We start from the raw sequence: 12,277 nt of genomic DNA on the forward strand, positions 1-12,277 counted from the left end.
CTAAGGCCTCATCATTGAAACCTCAAACACATTCATACACCAATGCCTGAGCCCTTTATATTACTCTTATTGCCAGTTTCTTGACAGCTGTTCATAATACCCATATTATTTTCTTCACTCTTATAGGACAACCTTGCTTCACAACTGTGGCTGCTATTAATGAAAATAACCCCTTCCTAATTGACTCAATTAAGCACCTAACAATCGGCAGCATATTCACCGGATTCCTCATCACCAACAGTATTATTCCTGCTTCATCCCCCCAAACAACCATACCACTCCACCTGAAGCTCACAGCTCTAGGTGTGACCCTCTTAGGCTTCTCACTAGCAACGGAGCTTAATCCCGTAACTAATAGCCTTAAACCAAAATACCCATTACAGACATTCAACTTCTCCAACATACTAGGATTTTATTCAGCCACAATTCACCATACAATCCCCAACTTAGGCCTATTCACAAGCCAAAATCTGGCTTCACTTCTACTAGACCTAATTTGACTAGAAAAGTCTGTACCGAAGACCATTACACAATTCAAATTTCAGCCTCCATTACCATATCTACTCAGAATGGCCTTAACTCTAGTTTCTTTTTTTATCCCATCTCTTCTAACCCTACTCCTAATTATCTAATCTATCATCCTGAGTAATTTCAATCACAACATAAATACTAACAAATAATGATCAACCAGCAACTACCATTAATCAGCACCCAGAACTGCACAAGGCAGCCACATATACAGAATCTTCAGGGAACAACCCTGCCCCCTCACCCTCAAAAATCCTCCAACTCTTTGTGCTATTAAAAGCAATCATGGTCCTTGCTCTATCGTGCTCAACTATTCACAGAACCAGCATCAACTCCATTATTGGTTCTCATAATAAGGCTCCTCAGATGTCAATACTCAACCCTCATGTTTCAGGATACTCCTCAGTAGCCATCGCCATGGTACAGCCATAAACAACCATCATACGACACAAATAAATGAAAAAAAAAATCTATCAACCCCATGAAAGCACCACCAAAATTCAACAAAATACCACAACCCACAGCACCACTATTAATTAGCTGTAGACCTCCGTAATAGGAGAAGGTTTTGAAGAGAAACCTACAAACCCTATAACCAAAAAGACACTTAAGAAAAATATAGTATATGCCATTATTCCTACATGGACTATAACCGTGACTAATGATATGAAAAATCATCGTTGTATTTCAACTATAAGAAGCCTAATGACCAATATCTGCAAAACACACCTGCTAATAAAAATTATTAATTATTCATTGATCTTCCCACATCATCTAACATTTCTATATGATGAAACTTCGGCTCACTTTTAGGTGCCTGCCTAACCCTCCAAATCATTACAGGACTGTTTTTGGCCATGAACTACACATCAGACACCCCAACAGCCTTCTCTTCAGTTGCTCATATCAGCTGAGATGTAAACTTCAACTGAATGGTTTGCTATTTCCATGCTAATGGCGCTTCAATATTTTTTATCTGCCTCTTCTTACATGTTGGCTGAGGTTTATGCCATGGATCATTTACATTTCTAGAAATGTGAAATATTGGCATCATCCTCCTACTCAAAACAATGGCAACAGCACTCATAGGCTACGTGCTCCCATGAGGCCAGACATCATTCTGAGGCGCTACAATAATTACAAATCTACTATCAGTCATCTCATATATTGGAACTGACCTAATGCAATAAATCTGAGGTGGGTTCTCAGTTGACAAAGCCACCCTTACACGATTCTTCGCTTTCCATTTCATCTAACCTTCATCTTTACAGCTCTAGCAGCTGTTCACCTTTCATTCCTACATGAAACAGGACCTAATAACCCTTCAGGGGTTTCATCAGTCCCCGACAACATTACTTTCCACCCCTGCCATACAACCAAAGATATTTTAGGTTTGATTTTTCTCCTCTTCCTCCTGATAATTCTAGTACTATTTTTGCCTGACCTCCTGGGCGACCCAGATAACTAAGTACTAGCCAACCCCATCAACACCCCATCCCACATTAAGCCAGAATGGTACTTTTTGTTTGCCTATGCAAACAAAGTGTTTATCCAGACAATAGAATATTATTCAGAGCTAAAAGAAATAAGCTACAAAAAGCTATGAAAAGATACGGAGGAATCTTAAATGCATACTACTAAGTGAAAGAAATCAATCTGAAAATGCTACCTACTGTATGATTTCAACTATATGACATTCTGGAAAAGACAAAATTATGGCGACAGTAAAAAGATCAGAGGTTGCCAGGGGTTAGGGAGGAGAGAGGGATGACGAGGCAGAGCACAAAGGATTTTTAGGGCAATGAAACTGTTCTGGATGATACTGTAATGGTGAATATATTTAATTATAAACCCACAGAATGTACAACACCAAGAGCAAACCCCATTGTAAACTGACTTTGGTGATAACGATGGGTTCACGTAGGTTCATCAGTTGAACAAATGCATCACTCTGATGGCAGATGTTGATAATGGGGAGGCTCTGCATGTCTGAGGACAGGGAATATATGGAATATTTCTGTTATCTCCCACTCAATTTTGCTGTGAACCTAAAATTGCACTAAAAAATAAAGTATATTTCCAGCTGCATCCATGTCCCTACAAAGGACACAAACTCATCCTTTTTTATGGCTGCATAGTATTCCATGGTGTATATGTGCCACATTTTGAACAGAAAACCAAACACCGCATGTTCTCACTTATAGGTGGGAACTGAACAATGAGATCACTTGGACTCGGGAAGGGGAGCATCACACACCGGGGCCTATCATGGGGAGGGGGGAGGGGGGAGGGATTGCATTGGGAGTTATACCTGTTGTAAATGACGAGTTGATGAGTGCTGACAAGTTGATGGGTGCAGCACAGCAACATGGCACAAGTATACATATGTAACAAACCTGCATGTTATGCACATGTACCCTAGAACTTAAAGTATAATAATAATAAAAAATAAATTAAAAAAATAAAAAATAAAGTATATTTTAAAACATTATTGTGGACATCAAAGACTTTTGTTTATTTAGGATATATCCATAGTGTCAAATCTAAAACTATGTGAAGTTAGAAAAATGGTAAAAGTTTATTTTGCATACAAAAGAACAATTCACAAACCAGGAGAACTCAGCCCAAGGTGGCAAGAATCTCCATTCAGAGCAGTTACAACAGAGTTTTTAAAAAATAAAGGAGGAAGTATGTGACATTTTCTGTGACTGGCTATTATACATCATCATTTTGTTAAAGCAGCCAGAGCTGTTTAAGCTAATTGTTTATAGCTGATTGTCTAACTTCGTTGATGCATGTTGACAAGGATATAAAGCTTATGTTTATGATTTTGTGTTTTGTTGGTGCTTACAGCTAGTGTTGGTGGGAAATCAAAATGACCCAAATTTTGGCTTTGTGGTAACAGGTGGTTGAGTTTGGGCTATATCTACACTGTGACCTCCATTTTCATTTTTTATTAATGACATATAGAGTGTTAGAAATTAAAACTGAGAATTTTTGAATATTTATTAATTTATTTTAAAATAATAATAACAAACCTATTTGATTAATATAAATACCATATTTTAGGAAAAGTAACTACATGTTTCCAAACAAAAAATATCTGAGAAGAGCAGCACTGTTTTATATTTCATAACTGTCTTGCTTAATAGATAATGGCTGGATTCTCGTATCTACTTCTGCATTCAATCTGTTTTGATGTATTATTTTTGTTGAAGTACATAAAGAAAATTTGGCTTCTCATGAATATAGTTGAAAAGGGGAGGAGTATTTTAATGGTCCTTTCAGACAACTGTGGATATTATTTTTGATACTACACCAAAAATCAATAAATTATATTTTATTAAAAGTTAGCTACTATATGGAACCTGAAACCTTATTAATAACTTTTTGAATTCTGATACATGAAAATTCATCGTCATATCTTGAACTTTCAAAGAATCTTTTCCCATGCTTTGTTTTGTAATACCATACACTATTTGAAAAATATTGGTTTGCTAAATTATAAAGATCTTCCAAATTCAATACACAATATCGAGAAAATCACAGTCACTAATAACATCATTAATCAGAAAAATTAGCTATGGATTTCTCATAACCTTCAGCAGCCTTCTCCTCCATCTGAGTAATCAGAATTGGGGAACAAGGTCACTCCTTACTGCACAAAAGTAAGGTGAAGGTGGGCAAGGGATGATGGAACTGGATGTACCATCATATGTTATATGTATTTATACAATGTTGTGCCATTCATGTATATATGAATGGCCATAAGTATATTTAAAAAACAAAGCAAAAATATTTGCATTTGGAAAGTGACTGGAAAAGGAAGCATGCCAAAGTTCAGTGCTGTTTTTCTTAAGTTATTAGGGCTATGGATAATTTCTTTCATTTCATTTTATTTTTATTTTTTTCTATATTCTCGATTTGATCTTCTTGAGGACCCCTTTGAATAGCAAAGCTGAAAAGGTGCATGTCCTACATTTGATGATAAATGTTCCACTTGATGCTATCAAGTAAAATTGAAAACTGTATGAACTCTATGTACACGAGTCATTGTTCTTATGTGTAGTTATGGTGAATTAAACAGATGTTTAGCCTGTTTTTATCAAAGTATCCTATGACAGTTTGCACACTTTTGTGTCCACTACATGTATTATGTAATGATAATACATAGGAGAAAGGAGAAAACCAACTAGCTCTGTTTTTCAAGCATAAATTGTATCTATGTAAATTATATAAATATAAATTATATTTGAAATACACTGTGCATCTGAAATATCAGAAGTGTCTCTGACATATTTCCTCATCACTTCCTTTAATTCATACATTATTAGGCCAACATTAACAATCTTGGAATACATATTCTAACATTAGATCAAGACTATCATGTTAAAAGAAAATCTGTTTTTCAGTTTGTGACATGAATATAAGTACTTCTTATTGGTCAAAAATATGTTTATGGTAAAATCATCCTAATAATCCATTTTCTGTTTCTGCTCCTGCCGCTAGAAATGCTAGTGACTAGAGCTAAATATGATGTGTGTGTTGTAATCACTATTCCCATTTCACTGGTCTTTGAGCTCTACATAGCAGGAAATCTCATCATGGGGGAGGATTGAGCTCTTTCTGGTAAAGGACAGTCATACCTTGGAATGTGGTAGCTCTACAAATCTACATTGCTAACACCAGTCAACTGTTCTTATGAAATACTATGATTAATGAAATAAGTATTTAAATACTCATAATGAGCTGATTTTCCTAAGAGGGAGGGACTAATGACTGATAACTTAATTTTGGTCTTCTATTTGGTCCTCCTCCAGGTTCTAACTTCTAATCAATTCCTATATTGATACTTTTTGAAAAATAGAAAAAACACTCAATGAGCTCCATTTTTAATTAACATTTTAATTTTTAGATAATTGTAGATTCACACGCAATTGGAAGAAATAATACAGATATATCTCATGGGCCATTCACCCAATATCCATCAACGGAAAAACTATAACAATGCCAAAAAAAAAATCAAACAACACAAAATCACAAGTAACATGTTGATATTGATATAATCAAGACACTGAATATTTTCACTACCACAAGGATCCCTCATGTTGCACTTTTATAGCTGCACACATTTTTCTCTTATTTTCCCCTTCTCCTTAACACCTGGCAGCCACTAATTTGTTCTACATTTCTGCAGTTTTGTCATTTCAGGAATAATATATAAATGGAAGTACAAGATACAACCTTTGGGATTGCTTTTTTCACTCAGCACAAATCTCTGAAGAGTCATCTAGGTTGTTGCATTAACAATTTTTTTTTAAATTACTGAGTAATTTCCCAAGAAATGGAGGTACCACAGTTTGCTTAACCATTCACTTTTTGAAGGACATCTGGGTTGTTTCCAGTTACTGGTTATTATAATTAAAACTACTACACATATTTTTGTGTAACCTTTTGGTTAGATATAAGTTTTGTTTCTGTGGGATAAATGCCCAGGTCTCCAGGCTCCTTACTTGGCCTCTGTTGACTCTCAAGTTGTAGCAGGGAGCCCGTCTTCAACTGCTAGGCAGGGTTGGGAGTTCCAACTCCACACTACGTGTCTGCTGGTAACTCACTGACTGGGATGGATATGAGTGCCTTGTCATGGTTCCCTAGATGGCCTCTACTAATAATAACACCACAACTACCAACACTACTAAAGTCCTGTGGACTCTGTTAACAGTAAGGTGGACTCCTTACCACCCAGTGGGAATAAAACTACCAACTCCTTACTCAGCTTTCCCAGACATTACCCTGGAAGGGAGGGTGAGTGCCTTGTCACAGTCAGGCATGAGTGGAAAGCTTGGCTTCCCCACTTGGCCTTTGCTGTGGGTGGGGTAGAGCCGCAGTTGTTTTGTGATAGTTGTGGCTGGCTGGAGTAGAGCTGTTATTGTCTAAAAAGTTTTCTGTCTTGCTAGTCTTCTCAAGACTGTCTTGAATTTTTGGCTAGAGAACAGGCTTCTGTTGGAGATTTGTTTATTGTTTTGTCAGTGTCCATTGGTACTTCTAGGTTGACAGCTTCTTTAGCTCCAAGTCTGGGGGATATATGAGGAAAACAAAAAACAAAAAACAGTGGAACTCATTACCATGGTCTTCCTTGGGTCTTCAGGTTTCTAGCTTGTCTGCCTCCTTCTCTCTACCTTTTAGGGTCTTATGTTTGACTTATATATAAATGTTCCAGGTTTTTAGTTTTACGTAATGGGAGTAATCAGTAAAAATACGTCTACTCCATTTTTCTGGAAGCAGAAGTTCAACTCCACATTTCTTTAAGGAGTAAAGCTTACCTTGCTCTGTCTGGCATTCAAGTGCATCCCAATTTACATATTATATCTTCCCATTGGTTTACAGAAGAGGAGTCTTTTACTTACCTTAAAAATAACTAATAATTCTTACATTTAGACCTTTTTTTCTTTTTTGAGCATTGCATATGAAATGGTTTTACTGCTCCTCTTCTCTGAACCAAGCTATATTGGTGTGTCAAAGCCAATACAAACACTTGCTCCAAGCAGCCTCCCCCAGTTAAAGAAGCCCACATTGATTTCTCATTATTCTCATAGCTCTCTGAACTACTCATTTTATCCTTTATTACATACACTGTTATCTACAGACATTGTGTTATTTGGTGACATTTGTTATTTAATGATTTTCCCATTACTTCCTTGACCTCAAAGATGATCTTTATACAAAACAAAGAATTTTATTTCATAATATTCTGTGTCACTCATTTTTGTACCAAAAATATTTTCTTCAATTCCTGTTCATATTCATATAAAAAATTGCAGTAGTTTCTGAACTACATTCCAAATAGACTTTTAAATATATAGAAGCTTCTTAAAAAATAATCTGGAATTATCAGGATAGTGTTAGTCTAGTTCACAAAATGTCCTAGCATCTGAATGCTTAAAAAATTACTACCAGTTAATATTTGTATTTTATCAATGAGAATTTGAAGCTTTAGATAAAGTCAGTTTGAAAGGAAAAGGGTCAGGCATTGACAGTCAGCTGTAAGCTATACTGACCATGTAATATCACCTTAACCAGATCAATAACTAGTTTTTGAAACATATGATCAAAATTTCTTTTTATAGCATAGTGTTAGCTTCTGTATAAATACAATTCTTAGTAACAATTTTGAAATTAATAAGATGCTTCTTAGAACAGATCTACAGATTTTTGTATCTGATGATTTATTATTTATTATTTAAAATGTCATATTCTTGCCCATCTTTTATAATTTTGAGCATTCTTCCAGGTTGTGGTAATAAAAACACTTCAAGATTACTTACTTTTATCTAGTAGAAAAGCATACAAGTTAAAATGGAAACCACATTAACATACAAAGCAGAATCTCTTACTTTAATGAGAGTTTTTAAAGAGTAAAGAAGAATCAACTTGAGGTACAAAATGTGTGTGTGTTGTGTTTTTTTTAACCTCAACTGTGAATATGGCTCTCAAGCTTAGTTTATGCTATTCTTAAACATTGGCTACTTTCCTGGAAAGTGAGGTATAAAGCAAACACACATCAAATCATATTTACTATTGAAAATTAAAATTTTCAGAGGTTTATCTCAGAAAAAAGCTCCCAAGTTATAAAAAGTGTTTGCAAATAAATACATTTTTGGACATCTATAATATACTGTTTAGGTTTGCAGGAGATCAAAAAGAAAAATTTAGAATATACTTAAAATGGCAATAAGGATTATTTCTATAATACTTTACAATTAACAAAGTTCATGTATGTACATTATTTAAATTAAATTGATTTTCAAAGAGTCTACAAATTAAGCTTTACAGTTTTCATTTTAAGAATTTTAGCATTCACTTTGAAAATCATTTTCTTTGCCACTCAGTAAATTTTCTGTGTATTCTAATTCCCCATGTAATTTGAGATGACTTCATCATCATATGCTCCATCAATCCTTATGACATTTGCACATTCATTTTAATCAAACATATTAAAAAGATATTACACAATTAATTTCCATTTCACAGAGTGTTTTTCCTTGGTTCAATAGTATGCGGATGATTAAGCACTCACAGTGCTGCTATTGTTCCAGGTATTCACCTGACCTCAATTACTGAAAGAGGGTAAGAGGCCCTCAATCTTCCTCTACAGTGTAATCTACAGTTACACTGTGAATAATCTCTTTAGATTCTAAAGTCTAGAATGTATAACTTATGTTTAGTCAGTTATTAGTCCACATTGTTTATGCAAGTTCATTGAATTCATTTATGCTAGATAAATATAGTGGTAGATTAAGATTTTAAATCTTATTCTATATATATTTTTCAGAAGTTTTTTTCATGCTTCGGCAAAATATTTATATTCCCAAAACAGGTACATCTGTACAAACTGTATGCCTTGACCACAAAAATCTTCAATTGAATTTAGTTGTTGCACAGCCTATGCAGAGTCTCCCCCCAAGTCTATATTTGTCTCTCCTTCCTGAGCATCCTGCTGGATAACATTTCCCTTCTTCACTTGCATTTGGTCACAGCCATATGCCTGACTCAGTGGAATGTGAACAAAAGTCAAGTGCATCTGTCCTCAGCTGGCTCATAAAATCCTCCCCTGCATGTGTTTCTTCTTCTGATTGCCCAGAATGCTGATGACCCACACTTACCTTGGAAGCCTTATTAAGAATGACAGAGTGTTCATTATCCTGAGTTCTGAATGACTGCGTGAAGAAAGGCTGCCCCACCGACCCATTCACCGATACTACTGTATTACATGAGCAAGAAAACATTTTCCTCAAAGATCAGATGGCTGTAGATGTGTGGTATTATTTCTGAGGACTCTGTTCTGTTCCATTGGTCTATATCTCTGTTTTGGTACCAGTACCATGCTGTTTTGGTTACTATAGCCTTGTAGTATAGTTTGAAGTCAGGTAGCGTGATGCCTCCAGCTTTGTTCTTTTTGCTTAGGATTCTCTTGGAGAGTGGTTTCGGGTTCCATATGTCCTAGCGTCGTACCCAGCAGTCTGCCACGATGGGGATGAAAGCGAATTACCAGTCCGAAGTATGGCTATTTTCACGATATTGATTCTTCCTTATCCATTACATATGAGAGAGAGCATATGCTATTGTATGTCCCATTGTTTTGTGTCCTTTATTTCACTGAGCAGTGGTTGTAGTTCTCCTAGTGTCCTTACATCCCTTGTAAAGTTGGATTCAGGTATTTTATTCTTCAGCTACCGTGAATACCGTCTCTGATTTGGCTCTGTTTGTTCATTGTTAATTGTATAAGAATGTTTCTGTGAATAAGAAATGGGGAAAGGATTCCCCTATTTACGCAGCCATGTTAAAACGGCTTAGCCATAAGTAAAGCTACACCAACCTTTCTACTCCTTATAATGGTAAATTAATTCAATATGGGTCGAGACTTAAATAAAAGCGGTCTTGCTCAAAAATCCAGAAGCAAAAACCTAGGTAAAATTCATTCAGGACATAGGTAGCAAGACTTCATGTCTAAAACAATTCTCCAAAGCAAATAGCAAAAGCCAAAAATTGACAAATGGGTTCAATGGAACGAGCTCTGCACAGCAAAAGAAACTACCATCAGAGGAACAGGCAACCTACAGAATGGGAGAAAATTTTGCAATCTACTCATCTGACAGTTAATATCCAGTCCCTACAAAGAACTCAAACAAAGCACCAAACTCCATCAAAAAGTGGGCAAAGGATATGAACAGACATTTCCCAAAAGACATTCATACAGCCCCACAAGACACATCACCGTTTCAAACATCAGAGAAATGCAAATCAAAACCACAATGAGATACCATCTCACACCAGTTAGAATGGCGATCGTCTCATAAAACAACAGGTTGAGAGGATGTGGAGAAATAGGAAATTACTGCACCTGTTGGTGGGATTGTAAACTAGGTCAACCATTATGGAAAGTCAGTATGGCGATTCCTCAAGGATCTAGAACTGATGCCCATGACCCAGCCATCCCATTACTGGGCATATACCCAAAGGATGCGCTGCTATAAAGACACATGCGCACACGTATGTTTATTGCAGCAATTCTGCCCGCAATAGCAAAGACTTGAATCAACCCAAATGTCCATCAGTGACAGATTGGATTACACATATACACCATGGAATACCATGCAGCCATAAAAGGGTGATATACGTCCCCGCATGGCGATCAGCCGGAACCATCTTAGCAAACCAACAGTTCAAACAATCAAGATGTTCTCACCATAGGTGAACCCAGCCAGCCAGGTTCACACTGCAGCGGGAACATCGTCCGTACCTATCGTGGGAGTAGGGAGGAGGGATTGCATTTATACTATACCTGATGTAAATGACGAGTTGATGTAAAAGTGCAGCAGACCAACATGGCACAAGTATAACATATATGTAACAAACCTGCACGCTATGCACATGTACCCTACAACTTGTTTATAATAATAATAAAATGAATTAAAAGTCGAAACATTTTCCTTGTGTTTACACTCTCCCACATTTTTGCATTTACTTGTTACAGTCAGAGAAGAACCCAGATTTTGTCAATCTTAAGCTTATACAATTTGGGAGATCCTCTTTATGAAAAATAATATAAATTACAAAGACAAAACTCACAAAAGTGAATTTCCTTTAGAATGAGATTTTTAAAATCTCAATAAATTATAGGAACCTTAGGAATTTAAGTTATTTTCTTCTGATATCTCTTTTGGCAATTAGCATGATTTCTTAGGCAAAAATGTTTCTTGGTTGCTTGACTTACTCTTCCCACCTAAAACTCCTTAAAACTAGCAGCATCTCCCAGCTCTCACAGAGGCCTTGACAAGGAAAGGACCCTGGAGCTTAAGCTTCAATAGCTTCACAGTGAATCTGTCTTTGGTTGCATCAGTTTATCCTAATGTGAAAATACAAGTCAGGTCGCATAGGTAGGCAGAATGAGAATGGTACGAGCAATGAGCAGAGAGCACAAAGCTTAGTGGTTGCACAACTAGCAATACCCTCTTGAGGTAAAGGAGAAAATAGTTGTATTTATTTATGCTTTACCTTCCATTGACAAAGTAATTTTGCAAATCTTTCTCAAGTTTTTAGTAGTTGATGTTGCTGATGTATGTGGCTGACTCACAGGGCAACGCTTCTACTCCGTAATCTATAGGACTTGCCCTTTCAATACTTCTAACTTCAAGACAATCAAATATTAAACCTTTTCCTCAAAATGGAGAAAATTAAGTTGACCTGTTTTCATACTTGTACTAGAACACATTGTGTGGTCTCTGAAAATGATACCCCAAAAAGATGGCCTTAGAAGCAGCTCTCTCTGACCTTCTGCTACCCTCATGGCTCTGGCCTCTCATTCTCCCCCAGGCCCACCATGAAAACTAGAATCCTTCTTTCCAAGGTGGGTCATAGAAACCAGAGCTCCTTTTCCCCTGGAGCCAGTCATTAAAACCTGAAAATATTATTCTAACCACCACCCACCATTCTGTATAAAAATGGACCATAAAGAAATGAACTGACCTACCTTTTTTAGTTGTAGGCCATAACACCCTCATTCCGGAGAGGGTCCTACCATACACCAAGGAGGAAGGAATGCTGCACAGTGAGGCCAAGAGGAGTCTAGACAGACAGGCCTCGCTGGGTTTCCCAAGTCTATTGGAAGTAGATCATTCTCTTTTTGTCCAATCGTATTTGCACATGGCTGTCCATATTTTGCTGAACCTAAGCATTAAAATGTACAATT

Source organism: Papio anubis, chromosome 3 (assembly GCF_008728515.1).
Source record: "Papio anubis isolate 15944 chromosome 3, Panubis1.0, whole genome shotgun sequence".
Classification (NCBI taxonomy): Eukaryota; Metazoa; Chordata; class Mammalia; order Primates; family Cercopithecidae; genus Papio; species Papio anubis.